This window comes from Mastigoproctus giganteus, chromosome 1, assembly GCF_048544385.1.
Source record: "Mastigoproctus giganteus isolate SK-2022 chromosome 1, ASM4854438v1, whole genome shotgun sequence".
NCBI lineage: Eukaryota > Metazoa > Arthropoda > Arachnida > Uropygi > Thelyphonidae > Mastigoproctus > Mastigoproctus giganteus.
This window is the reverse complement of record NC_143575.1, coordinates 17247880-17261346: the sequence shown is the minus strand read 5'-3', so window position 1 is coordinate 17261346 and position 13467 is coordinate 17247880. Positions and strand designations below refer to the sequence as shown.

The 13467-nt window shown below is 38.4% G+C and overlaps 1 protein-coding gene across 1 annotated transcript in view; it reads right to left on the bottom strand.

The window, feature by feature from the left end:
• LOC150090588 (uncharacterized) overlaps nt 1-13467 on the bottom strand; it is a 64959-nt gene that overhangs the window by 19740 nt on the left and 31752 nt on the right. The gene's annotated exons all lie outside the window — the stretch shown is intronic.

The following is a 13467-nucleotide window of genomic DNA, read 5'->3' as shown; positions in this document are numbered from 1 at the left end:
AATTTACATTACACATTACGTATATACTGCATTCTGTAACTTCAAATAAATTAATTGGTTCACAGTCAATTTTTGTGATTTGGCCACTTTAATGGTGATATGAAAGACATTAAAATATTTACTGGCTGTTGGTTTCTGTGGTGTATACTCATGTCCCTCTTCATTTTCTGCCTGATTCAGATTAGTATTTGATGACGAAACCATTTATTCTAATATCAAAAAGGGATAAGGTGAATCAATAAGAAAACAACTTACAGCTAAATCGCAAGTTACGCTTTATTTCTAGTTTTGTGAATTGCTGATAAATTGCCTTGCCTTCACAGTAGCACAGTTAGTAGACACACTGTCCCCCTCACACCAGGTGGAAGAGATCAGAGTTCAAATTCCATCATGATGTGAGGAATTTTTATAGGTCTTTTAGAGACATGCAATTTAGAGACAATATATATGGTGCAATAAGACCTGAGTTGCTGATGTGCCGAAAACCCTACAATAAATGATGGTAAAATGTCCAAAGAATTTATTAAAAAATTTATCAATCTGTATTAGTTCTTCAGCTTAACTTTCCATGCACATGGGTTTTTTCTCTGTATAGTTTGATAAATTTTTTAATATAAAAAACCAACCACAATGATGTGATGCATAAAAATTTTGCTAGAAATAATAAAATGACTACAAATTGACTATAAAAAACCAACCATAATGATGTGATGTAAAAAAAAAAAATTTGCTAGAAATAATAAAATGACTACAAATTGTTTGTTATACAAAATTTATTTGCAATAATTTATTTAATGGTGAATTCGTAACTTATTTTTACAGTGAAGTTTTCGTGTATCATATTAGTGTGGTTAGTATCGATGAATTATTTTCTTTATTCATAATGTTTTATATAACATGATTTTATTATATTCATGTCAAAGTTTGGTTTCTTATACTGTAGTTAAATATTGAATATGTCAAGTTCTTTTAGTGCAGTTGGGAGAGGAAGGTGGTTGTTGTAATTGAGTTTTAGGAGCATCTGCAACTAAAGCCATGTTGCTCCGTGTATATTGTCTGTAAATTGCTGGTATTCTGAGGTCGATTTTCAGTTTACTGGACAAAAAAACCCGAGTTTCCAGGAGAAAAAAACCATGCCACCCTCGCAGGGCCAGTGTGGGTGTCAGTTACCTGTGCGCAAACTTTCATAACACTGCCTTCTACTAGAAAGGGGTTACAAAAATAATTAAAAATTTTATTTTATATATATATATACAGTGCTATTTTTTGTAAAAAAAAATAGGTGCCAGTACTCATTCTTTGCTATCAGGAAAAGTACTCTGAAAATTTTTTTTCCCTGATTACTACTTTAGTAGTAATGTTTTTAGAATAAGAACAATAAATTAAGTGTATTAACACACAATTTATTAAGCATAAATTTATTATTCAAGTATATAAAAAATAAGTAAAATGTGAGTAAAATAAGTAAAAAATAATTTCATAATAAAGTTTTTGTAAAATATTCCACATTTTTATTAAGTTCTCATCTGACACCCTATGCCAAGGGTCGGCAACCTTTTTTTGAGTGAAGAGCCATTTTTGATCTAATTAAAAAAAAAAAAGGGAGAATCAGAAGAGCTGCACCTCAGCTCAAGCTAAGGAGGGGAGGGCGAGAGTTTTTTAAGAAATGGAATAGAGTGGAAAGGTGTTTATTAAAAAAAATAATAATAATAAATAAATATATATATATATATATATATATATATTTTGAAATATTATTTATTAATATTGATAAAAAGTAACAAACATCCAATTAGATACAAATTAATGTGACTTTTGCTGATGAACTTCTTGAGCAAGTGTCTCTCACATCATGCAAGTATGTCGTAATTAAACATGCTCACATTGTTCAGACGACAGTTTCTTGATTTATTTTAAATATAGTTCATGTTCAAAAATATTTTCTCCCAGAAATATGTCAAACCAAAAACTGAGAAGTCCAAATGCAAATATTTTCAAATTTATTATTATTATTATTAGCAGCTACATGGTGCAAGGAAGCCTGAGGCTTATGCTGCACCAGCCAAAAAAAAAAAAAAAAAATTCTCCAAGTTACCCAGAGAGAGAGAGAGAGTTAAAAGTAGAAGGGAATCACCAAGAAAGAGAAGAATGATGATATCTAGCTCAGGACCAAGGGTGTGCCAAGCCCATACTCACCAGATGAGAGCCCCTTAACCTAGTGGTCAGGTGCACGGGTGCCTAAATACACATGCCTTGAGTTACCGGGGTTCAAGCCCATGACTACTGAATACGGTGCTGTTTCTTGTATTGAATCTATCATGCAAACTCCTCTGACCATTTGGTCGTCCCGGAGTATAAACAGAAAATTTATTTATTTATTTTAAATATATGGGTCCAGTAAGCTACTCCACGCATCGAACACAATTTGATTTTTAAGTCCTCTAACTCCATTTCAAATTGTGCTTCATGTGAGCTGTAAAGTTAAAGAGCCGCAATTGCATGTTAAAAGAGCTGCATGCGGCTCGCTAGCCGCAGGTTGCCGACTTCTTTTCTTCCTCTTTGTGTGTCAGTTGCTGAATGACGTTTCCAAAGCAGCCACGAATCAACATATTTTGCTGGATCGAAGCGGGTTAGTGGTGGGCCTACAATTTTAAGAAACAGTAGTGAAGAAACTGTTTTTGTCATCAACGAAGCGCTGGCGATCAGATTCATTTGTGAAAATCCTCATTCACATTCACTCGATGAAATTGGTATCGTACTCAGAGCATTCATCAAATGCTTCAATTCTTCTGAAATCTTCTTATCAATTAGGTATCCATGAATTGCATCTGTTTCATTTACCTGTAACCTACTTGACAATTTTCTAACTTCACTTTCACCAAATGTCAACAATTCATGTTTAGAAGGATTAATACCTTCGTTGTCCTCGTTTTCCTTCTCTCGTCATCGGTATTGTCACTGGTTCTTAAATTTGAATTTTTTTTCTTTTCTTTTTTTTGAAACTGTCCAAAATGTCGGTGTCATTCGGATATTCAGGTACTGTGACCATGTAAACAGAGATAGGGAAAATTTACGGGAAAATGTAGATAACGCACTTACGCGAAATGACAGATGATTATTTGTCGGGGTAAAAGAAAATCGCTTTTCTAATTCTCGAACGGGCGCTTACGGTTGATTCACAAAGGTGTCCAACCTACGGCCTGCGAGGAAAGTGAACCAAAACAGCATTTTAAATTTTGTTAATTATCAATAAAATTCTCATTAAATGTTTTGTTCAGTAAATGTAATTGTGTATTGTACTTAATAAATTTTTCGAATATTTTCAATTTTACTTTTATATGCAACAAGATATGGAAAAGGAATACTCTAAAGAAATCTAACTTTGAATTTTTTTGAATATGGTCCCTGTACGGGAAAAGGTTGGACACCACTGCAGTTGAAGGTGGGCTAGAGCCCATTGGGAATACACCTTGATCTGCTCACTCTTAACTAGCCCGACTCCTCCGTATGTGGGACAGGTGGTTGGATAGGTTTCACCAGGTACCACTAAGTTGTAGAATGCTCTCTTAATTCGGGCAGCAGCATTACTTGCCTGAAGGCCAGAAACGCGAACATTGCGTACCGAGTTAATTCTCTCCTAATCCGTTCGCTATATGAAAATTTTCTTCGCTCAACGGAAACTATTTTAAATGTAACTTCCAATGGGAATTCAAAATAATTTGCTATAAAAGGACTTCGTTAAACAGAGGCCCGACTGAATAATTTAGAATTATAAAAATGGTTATACAGTTTTATATAGAAAATATCTTAAAAATAGACAGTAAAAAATGCAAATTTAGTTAAATAATTTTAAGCTTATTTGAATAGTAGGTAAACATGTGAAAAATTTTATGGAATATTAAAAATTTCGAAGTGCACTGCTTCCAAATGTCACACGTCACTGTTAATAAAGGTGCTGGTACACCGTACCGTCCCAAAAAAAGCAATATATATAACAAAATACTAGATATTATTTTAGTAATCAAAATACATTTAGTTCAACTTATTGTTCAATATATCACAAAAAAAAAAAAAAATATATATATATATATATATATATATAAGTTGATTACAACTGATTACCACTCTCTCTCTTCTCCCCCTCAACCACCCCGTTATCCATAGCAGCAACTTGCTTCCAATGCCACACTGCTCCAATTTGTGCAGCAGTCTTCCATGTGCAACAGTATCAAAAGCCTTTCTAAGATCCAAGTATAAAATATCCAAGTTATTCCCTGCATCCAGATCTTTTTTTGACTGCATCATAGTATCCAATCAAATTGGTCAGGCAAGACTTCTCCTTAACAAAACCATGCTGTGCCCGAGCTATAACTGAAGTCTTGTCTAGATGACCCTGCAGTGCTTCTTTAACCAGTGCCTCCATTAATTTTCCGAGAACAGAAGTTAAACTCACAGGTCTATAATTACTTTTGTCAGCCTTTGATCCTCCTTTGTGAATTGGGGTCACATTTGCACATCTCCAGTCCATGGGTACCTCCCATTAGTCCAAGGAAGCTCTCATAATTATGGCTAAGGGTTTGCTTACTTCCTTTGCTGCCTCCTTTAATATAACTGGATAGATCCCATCCACCCCAGGTGCCTTTCTTGTGTTTATCTTCAACAATTTCTCCTCCACTTTACTCTCAGTTATTACAAGATTCTCTAGTTTACTGCCAGAGTTGAATACACCTCTGGCATTCCCCTTGCTGAATAATGCAACAAAAGTATAAATACAGTGGTATCAAAGAATTAAAAAAGGACTTCACAAAACACTAATTTTATGTACTGAAGCGGATAATTGGCGTCTTGAAAAGAGGCTATTAACACTGGCCATAGAAAAACAAAAAAACATTTTTGAAGCATCTGTATATTACAGAACCTTCTGAAAAGGCAAAAACCTGTGTGAATGTAGATGCAAAATATTCATTTAGTTTGTTAGCTACCTGGGCAGGATCATCAACAGTTGACCCATCGATATCAAGTGGACCAATCTGATTCATCCCCTTCCTTCTAGAGTTTACATAAGTAAAGAACTCTTTGCTGTTTTTCTTTGCATCCCTTGCCAAAGATATCTTGTAATCTGTCTTCGGCTGCCTAACCTCCTTTGTAACTTGGTTACAGATCAACTTGTATCTATCATAGGCTTCTGTGTCACGTGTTAATTTGTATGTATCCCATGCATTTTTCTTCTCTGCCATGTGTCTCATTAGTTCATCTGACATCCATTTAGGCCTAAACCTTGAACAATATTTCTTAGTTGGTATGTAAAGCGTAGTAGCTTCTAAGATAAGTTCTTTGAATGCTTCCCATTTTGAATTTGCTGTTGGTAACATCATCAGTTGGTCCCACTGTATAGAATTTAAATACCATCTCAGTTCATCATAGTCGCCTTTACGAAAGCAATAACCCTTCCCTTTACCCCTAATGGTAGTTACCTCTTTGAGTAAATCCCACTTCAGCACACTGTGATCACTGCCACCTAGTGATTCCTTTATCTGCAGATTCTTAATGCATGAAGAATCACTACTGATAATCAAATCAAGAGTATTACTCCCTCTAGTTGCCTCCCGAACATGCTGATGTAGAAAACAATCATCCAATAAATCCACAAAAGCCTTGCTAGTGTGTGAGTGACCAGCCCCCAAATTCCAGTCAAAAACTGGGAAATTAAAATCCCCCATTATAAGACTGTCTGATTTACTGGCCCACTATTTCCCTGTACAGCTGCTTATTATACTCATCAGAGTCATTAGGCCTATAGCACACTCTTACTCTCAATTTTGATCTCCCAATGCTTATGTCACACCAAACCGACTCGACGTTGCACTGTCCAGCGATGTCGACTGTTTTCACTTCCTTGGATTTTATGTATTTCTTAACTAATGGCATAACTTCTCCTCCCTTCCTATCCTGTCTATCCTTTCTGTAGACGTTGTACTATCTCAAATTCCAGTTCTGCATTCCTGATATCTGTGTTACACCACGTCTCTGAAATCCCAACAATATCTGCCTTTGATGTTTTGAGCAATACCTCACATTCATCAAATTTATTTACTAAACTCCTAGCATTGGTGTACATGCAAGTATACATGCACCTGTTCTTTTTCTTAGCTACCCTAACACAACCCATGTGTTTACTTTTACCCCAATGATTCCCAGCAGTCTCAGAAATATCCTGCATCTTATTTTCCAGGCTGCTGCTCATTCCAATAGAAGCAGTGCAAGAATCACTTTGACCTCTGCCAGTGGCTACTGTTAATCTATTAGTCCTTGTATCTCCCCCAATCTAGCAGTTTTCCAACCCACCTAACACTGCCTCGATAGCATCAGCAAACATTCTTGCACCCTTTCTATTTAAGTGTATCCCATCCCTGTAGAAGCAGTCTCCCCTGTTAACAAGTACAGACCAGGCTGAAAAAAATTCTACCCCTTGAGCCTTGCACAATCTTTCCAGGGCCGAATTGTTCGATACAGCTCTCATCATATACTTCCTCCTATTGTGTCTGGGCAGAATTGCAGATACTTTCAATTTCAAGCCTAATTCACGGATTTTTTTCAACAGTGACCTGTACTTGTTAAGTAATACCGGTGGTCTCCTACTCTTAATATCATTAGTGCCAACGTGTACAACTATATCACCTTTTGTGTCCTTAAAAGATGATATCCGCTCTACAACGTCATCAACCTTTGCCCCTGGCAGACATACCCTGGTCCTGTTCCACCTATCAGACTTGTATACAGTACTCAAGGTGTGGCCCGACCACCGCCCCACACAAGGGGACAATCACCTCCCCATCCCTGCCAGAAAAATTCCTGCATATCACCGACAAGACATCATGAGTTGCTCTTGCAGAGTAGCTCATGGGGTCAGGGGTTGCAGGAATAGCACAACATGAGCTACTCCTGCACAATTACCCCAGCCCTTTTCATTCTCTACCATAGTCAGTGTGAGGCGCCTCCGTAGCCAGGTGGGCAGGAGCAGCTGTGCGTAGCACACGCTTCCTGATTAGACCGGGGTTCGAGGCCGTGACCTCCAAATACGGAGGATGCAAAAAGGTCAGGGTATGACCACTGCATATCCCCGGAGCAATATGGCCTTAGTTGCTAATGCTCCTAAAAACCAAATAACAAACAAAAAACAAACTGTCAGTGTAATACCACACAATTGACACACTACACTGGGGTTACTGCTTCCTATATACAGCACCGTCAATGCCAAACCCCAGCCGCCACCTATCAGCCCATCTGCTCAACCCCTCCAAATCCTGCAGCAGCAGCATACTGTCATTAACAACCCTGCCAACCTTCATATCGCCTGCAAACCCGGACATCAGTTATATCCAAGAGGGCCTGATAAATTTCCAAAATGTTAATTCTAAGAGGCTTTATTGCTTCTATTCGACTTTTCCATCTTGTATTTGATCAACCTTTCACTGATCTTTGCAGTTTTGCCATCGGGTCGTTTGTCCATTTTTACGCCAGTCCTGGTACACTTTAACTACGGTGGCTGTCGAACACCTACAATCTGTCCTTTATCAAAGTCCGATTTAAGCCTAAAAGCGATTTTATGCTTAAATTTTGAACGTGGGATTTTAATATAGTCCAATGCTTAATAAATGAGGAAAAATAAATCCGGAGTTGTATCAAGAATTAAAGAATAATATTTTGCGTTTTTAACCATTTCTAAAATATTTTGTTTTATTTCTTCGGAAATTATATGAATTATTTCATTCTTTATATTCTGTTAAATTCGACTCGATTGAAAGTCGATTAAAAACATGACCCCTTTAATAAGTGTTTCCTCCCCTTCTAATTACAACTGTTTTTCTCAGTTCATGTCCATTACGTAGCGTAACACGAGGGGCACCGTTACAGAATTTCTGTGAAAAAAATAAAATAAATAATAATAATAATATAGGCTATATATATACAGGGTGTTTCAGTTAAACGTTTCAGAACTTCTAAGAGGGGTAGGGTACATCCTGACAACTCGAAATCATATAGCAATGTGGGGTCGGAAATGCTTTCCTGAAGCGGTGTTGTACACAGAAGCACCATAAAGAAAAGAGACCGTAAGTGAGAAATCGTTTTAATAACACATGAAAAGAAGCAAAAGGTACAGGGATTAAAGTAAGTGTTCGAAGTTTCTTCCACGGGCTACAATGCACGCCTCACATCTCCGACGCATGGACATCCGAACATTCTGGAATACTCCAGGCGAATTTCGAATTTCTTCGGCAGTTACTGCGATTCTTGCAACCAGCTCCTCAGCATTGTCAACAGGGGTGTCATAAACTAGCGATTTCATATGACCCCAGAAATAAAAATCAAGACATGATAGGTCGGGTGACCGAGCAGGCCAACGCACGGGACCACCACGTCCGATCCACTGTTGACCAAATGTGACATCCAGGTAGTTACGAACATCTCCGCTATAATGGGCAGGGGCTCCATCGTGTTGGAACCACATTGTCTGTTGCGTCGATGCAGAAATCTGTTCATCTCTCAAAAGTTGTGGCAATACTTGCTGCAGAAAGATCAAGTAGATAGGTCCGGTTAGACGACACGGTAACAGGTAAGGTCCGATGAGGTGATCTCCCATAATACCGGCCCATACATTGACCGAAAATCGAATCTGTGCTGCACGACGTCGTATTGCATGCGGGTTCTCGACCGCCCAGATATGGTCGTTATGCGTGTTGAAAATTCCTTCCTTGTGAAGGATGCCTCATCGGAAAACAACACTTCAGCAGGAAAAAGGGGATTTGTAGCACATTTTCCAAGGTACCACTGTGCGAAACCAATACGAGGTTGAAGAAACTTTGAACACTTACTTTAACCATAATACCGGCAACGGTATTATGGATTAAATGTACCTTTTGCTTCTTTTCATGTATTATTAAAACGATGTATTATTAAATCCATGTACCTTTTGCTTCTTTTCATGTATTATTAAAACGATTTCTCACTTACGGTCTCTTTTCTTTATGGTGCTTCTGTGTACAACACCGCTTCAGGAAAGCATTTCCGACCCCACATTGCTATATGATTTCGAGTTGTCAGGATGTACCCTACCCCTCTTAGAAGTTCTGAAACGTTTAACTGAAACACCCTGTATACAGTGAAACGTCTCCTAACGGACGCCTCTCGTTAACGGACATCTCTCTACAACGGACATTTTCAAATTCCCCAACTCACCTCCATTGGTTTTAACGTGTTTGCAGCTTCTGTCTAGCGGACATTCTCTGTAACGGACGCGGACAGGCAATCTGCAGTTTCGTTTAGATTAGCACTTAATTTGATCTCCCCATAACGGACTGCGGGAGAGCTCACGGCCCTTTTTCTAGGAACTTTTCTTCCACATATTGCCTCAATCTATTTTCTATTTCCGATTCTCCGAATTTTATCAAGGTTTACGTCGCGGTTGTAAACCCTTTTTCAAGAATTTTTAAGGCACGTGTAAAACTTCTGATGAATTCGGTGTGTGCAGGGGACGGGGTGAATTTGGTCTGCCTTTCGTCTTTTGAGTTTCAGTGTTCAGTTTTGTTCAGTGTCGTGTGAAGTGCACACAATGTCTTCTGGTAAACATTTAACTTTAAAAGGTAAAGTCGAACTCATTAATGCGTATGATCGGCAAAAAAAATGTGTTCGCAATCTCGCTGCAAAATTCAAAATCGGGAAGACGCAGGTAAGCGACATCCTAAAGAAAAAAAATGAACTGCTCAAACAATTTTGGCAACACGGAAATGATCACGTTCAAAAATCATTCCAGAAAACTGTTGGACTTCAAATTGACAATGTTACGTATGAGTGGTTTGTCGCGCACGTGCTAAAAAAAATTCCCATTAATGGGCTTATTATTAGGGAAAAGGCTTTGGAGGTTGCGAAATCTATGAGAGTAAATGAGTTCAAAGCTTCTGTGGGATGGCTAGACAAGTTCAAAACTCGGCATAAAATTTCTTGGAAAACCGTAAGTGGTGAAGGTGGATCTGTTGATACTGGGGTTGTAACAGAGTGGACCGTCAAATTGGAAGATTTATGTCGTGATTTTGAAGCTAAGGATATTTACAACTGTGACGAAACAGGGTTGTTTTTTAAAGTTCTTCCTGAAAAAACAATGAGTCTAAAAAACGAAAAGTGCCAGGGCGGAAAAATTTCTAAGGAACGCTTGACTGTACTATTGTGTACAAATATGCTGGGAGACTTTGAACAACCTCTTGTTATAGGAAAACCACAAAATCCTCGTTGTTTCAAGGGCATAAAGTTGAATCTTTTGAATGTTGACTGGAAGTCTAATAAAAAAGCATGGATGACACGAAATATCATGAGCGAATGGATAAGTCACTTTAACCAAAACATGATTCGTCAAAACAGAAAAAATATTCTTTTCGTGGATAATGCTGCATCTCACCCGCACATTGAATTGTCCAACATTCAAATCCTTTTTCTGCCACCAAACACATCTGCAGAGTGTCAGCCCTTGGATCAAGGGATAATAAAAATTTTTAAACTTCACTACAGAAAACGTGTTTTAAGACATCTCATTGCAAACATGAACGATGTAACATGTGCGAGTGACCTTGCAAAGAAAATCAGCATCCTAGATGCGATTCAATGGATTTCCTCTTCAGTAAACGCAATTAGAAAACAAACTGTCGTGAACTGTTTTGTAAAGTCTGGCTTCTTAAACGCAAAAATTGAAGCTGTGAAAAGCATTGTGGAGCACCAAGAAGAACAAGAACTTCAACATCTATTGATAATGTACGATACTTCAGCTACAAGTGACCCTGGCTACAAAGATATAGACTCGACCCTCTCTACAGAAGATGGTGCTCTAGATATCAACGACATTATCATCAATATTTTTCAAGAAGTTCGTCATGAGGATGAAGAAATGGAAGGAGGTCATTCTGTCGAAGAACATATTAACGACGAACCACCGATGAAAATAGAAGAAGCGCTCATACAAATCAATCGTTTAAAAATCTTTTTCGCCGCTGAAGAAGATACTGAAGGACTTTCGATGGTTTCTTCACTCCAAACAAATGTTTAAAACAAAATTATCAGCCGGAAGAAGGTGCAGAAGAAAATAAGTGATTACTGTATGTATTTTTCTTAAGATAAAGTCATAATATGCATAGCACAATTGTATGTATATTATTTAATCATATCGATTAAGAAATATTGTTCAAGGTTTAGGCCTAAATGGTTATCAAATGAACTAACGAGACTCGTGACAGAGAAGAAAAATGCATGGGATGCATATAAATTATCAGGCGACGCAGAAGCCTGTGGCAGATATAAGCTAGTCTGTAATCAGGTCACAAAGGAGGTTCGGCAGGCAAAGGCGGATTACGAGAAATCTTTGGCAAAAGATGCTAAGAAAAACAGCAAGGATTTCTTTACTTATATAAACTCTAAAAGGAAGGGGATGAATATGATTGGTCCACTTGACATCGATGGTTCGACTTTTGATGATCCTGCTCAGATAGCAAACAAACTGAATGAGTATTTTGCATCTACATTCACACGTGAGGAATTATTACAGTTTGAAAATGGAAGAAGGTTATCAAATTGTAGCAGGGTGCTTAATGATTTTGTAATAACTGAGAGCAAAGTGGAGGAGAAATTGTTGAAGTTAAACATAAGAAAGGCACCTGGGGTGGATGGGATCTATCCAGTTATTTTAAAGGAGGCGGCAAAGCAACTAAGCAAACCCTTAGCCATAATTATGAGAGCATCCTTGAACTCAGGGAAGGTTCCCACTGACTGGAGATGTGCAAATGTATCCCCAATTCACAAAGGTGGATCGAAGGGTGACACGGGTAATTACAGACCAGTTAGTTTAACTTCTGTTCCGGGTAAAATAATGGAGTCACTTTTTTTTTTTTTTTTTTTGGTAGTTGTTGGCGCATCGGCTTCTGTGGCCATAATGCACCTCCCAAGGTTTTTGCAGTACTTTTGATCCAAGCCCGAGGCGGGATTCGAACCCGCGACCTATGGGTTGCCAGGCAGGCACTTTACCCACCCGGCTAGCCCGGTCGGCCAATGGAGTCACTGGTTAAAGATGCATTGCAGGATCATCTAGACAAGACTGCAGCAATAATTCAGACACAGCATGGGTTTGTTAAGGGAAAGTCTTGTCTGACAAATTTGATAGGATATTATGACGTGGTTACAAAGGAACTGGATGCAAAAAATAATTTTGATATCATATACTTGGATTTCAGGAAAGCTTTTGACACTGTTGCGCATGGAAGACTACTGTACAAATTGGAGCAGAATGGTATTAAGGGTAAGTTGCTACAATGTATAAAAGGATGGTTAAGTGGGAGAAGGCAGAGAGTGGTAATCAATGGGTGCTGCTCTTCGTGGACTAATGTTATTAGTGGAGTCCCACAGGGTTCGGTGTTGGGTCCACTGTTGTTTTGTGTATTTATCAATGATATTGATGAAGGTATATCAGGCTTAATGTCGAAGTTTCCAGATGACACAAAGGTTGGCAGGGTTGTTAATGACAGTCATGGCAGTGTGCTACTGCAACAGGATCTAGATAATTTGGGAAGATGGGCTAAGAAGTGGCAACTGAAGTTTAACCTTGACAAATGCAAAGTACTGCATATGGGTAGAAGTAACCCCAGAGAAACGTACCAACTGTGTGGTACTACACTTAAGGTGGTAGAAAATAAAAAAGACCTGGGAGTAATTGTGCAGTCAGATATGAAGTTTTCTGAGCAATGCAGACAGGCTGCTAGGGCAGGTCATGGGGTTTTGTCAATGATATATAGGAATTTTGCTAGCAGGGAAAAGGAGGTGATTGTCCCTCTGTATAAGGCAATGGTCAGGCCGCGCCTTGAGTACTGCGTACAGGTCTGGAGGCCTCATTTTAGGAAGGATGTAGATTTGCTTGAACGTGTACAGAGAAGAGCAACACGATTGGTGAGGGGAATGAAGGGATCCTCTTACCAAGAGAGGCTTAAGTTCTGCAAATTGCAGTGGCTGGAAACTAGGCACCTGCGCGGTGATCTGATTGAGGTCTATAAGGCCTTGAATGGGTTGAGCACACTGAATTCTGATGGGATCCTTCCACTTGTTCAGATTACAAACCTACGGGGACATAAGTTTAAATTAAAAAAGGACAGATGTAGAATAGATGTGCGGAAATTTGCCTTTAGTCAGCGGGTGGTTAATTGCTGGAACAAACTTCCATCTGTCGTTGTGGAAGTTGATAGGTTAAATAAATTTAAGGAGGAACTGGACAGGCATTTGGAGGGAATGGTGTGATTTTTTTTTTTTTTTTTTTGGCTGATACTGCATAAGCTCCTACACTTGCTTTCTTGCATCACGTGCCACTACTACTATTTACAAAAACATTGTGCAAAATCTGTATATAATTTAATTTAATTTTACATTAAACGTTTAACGATT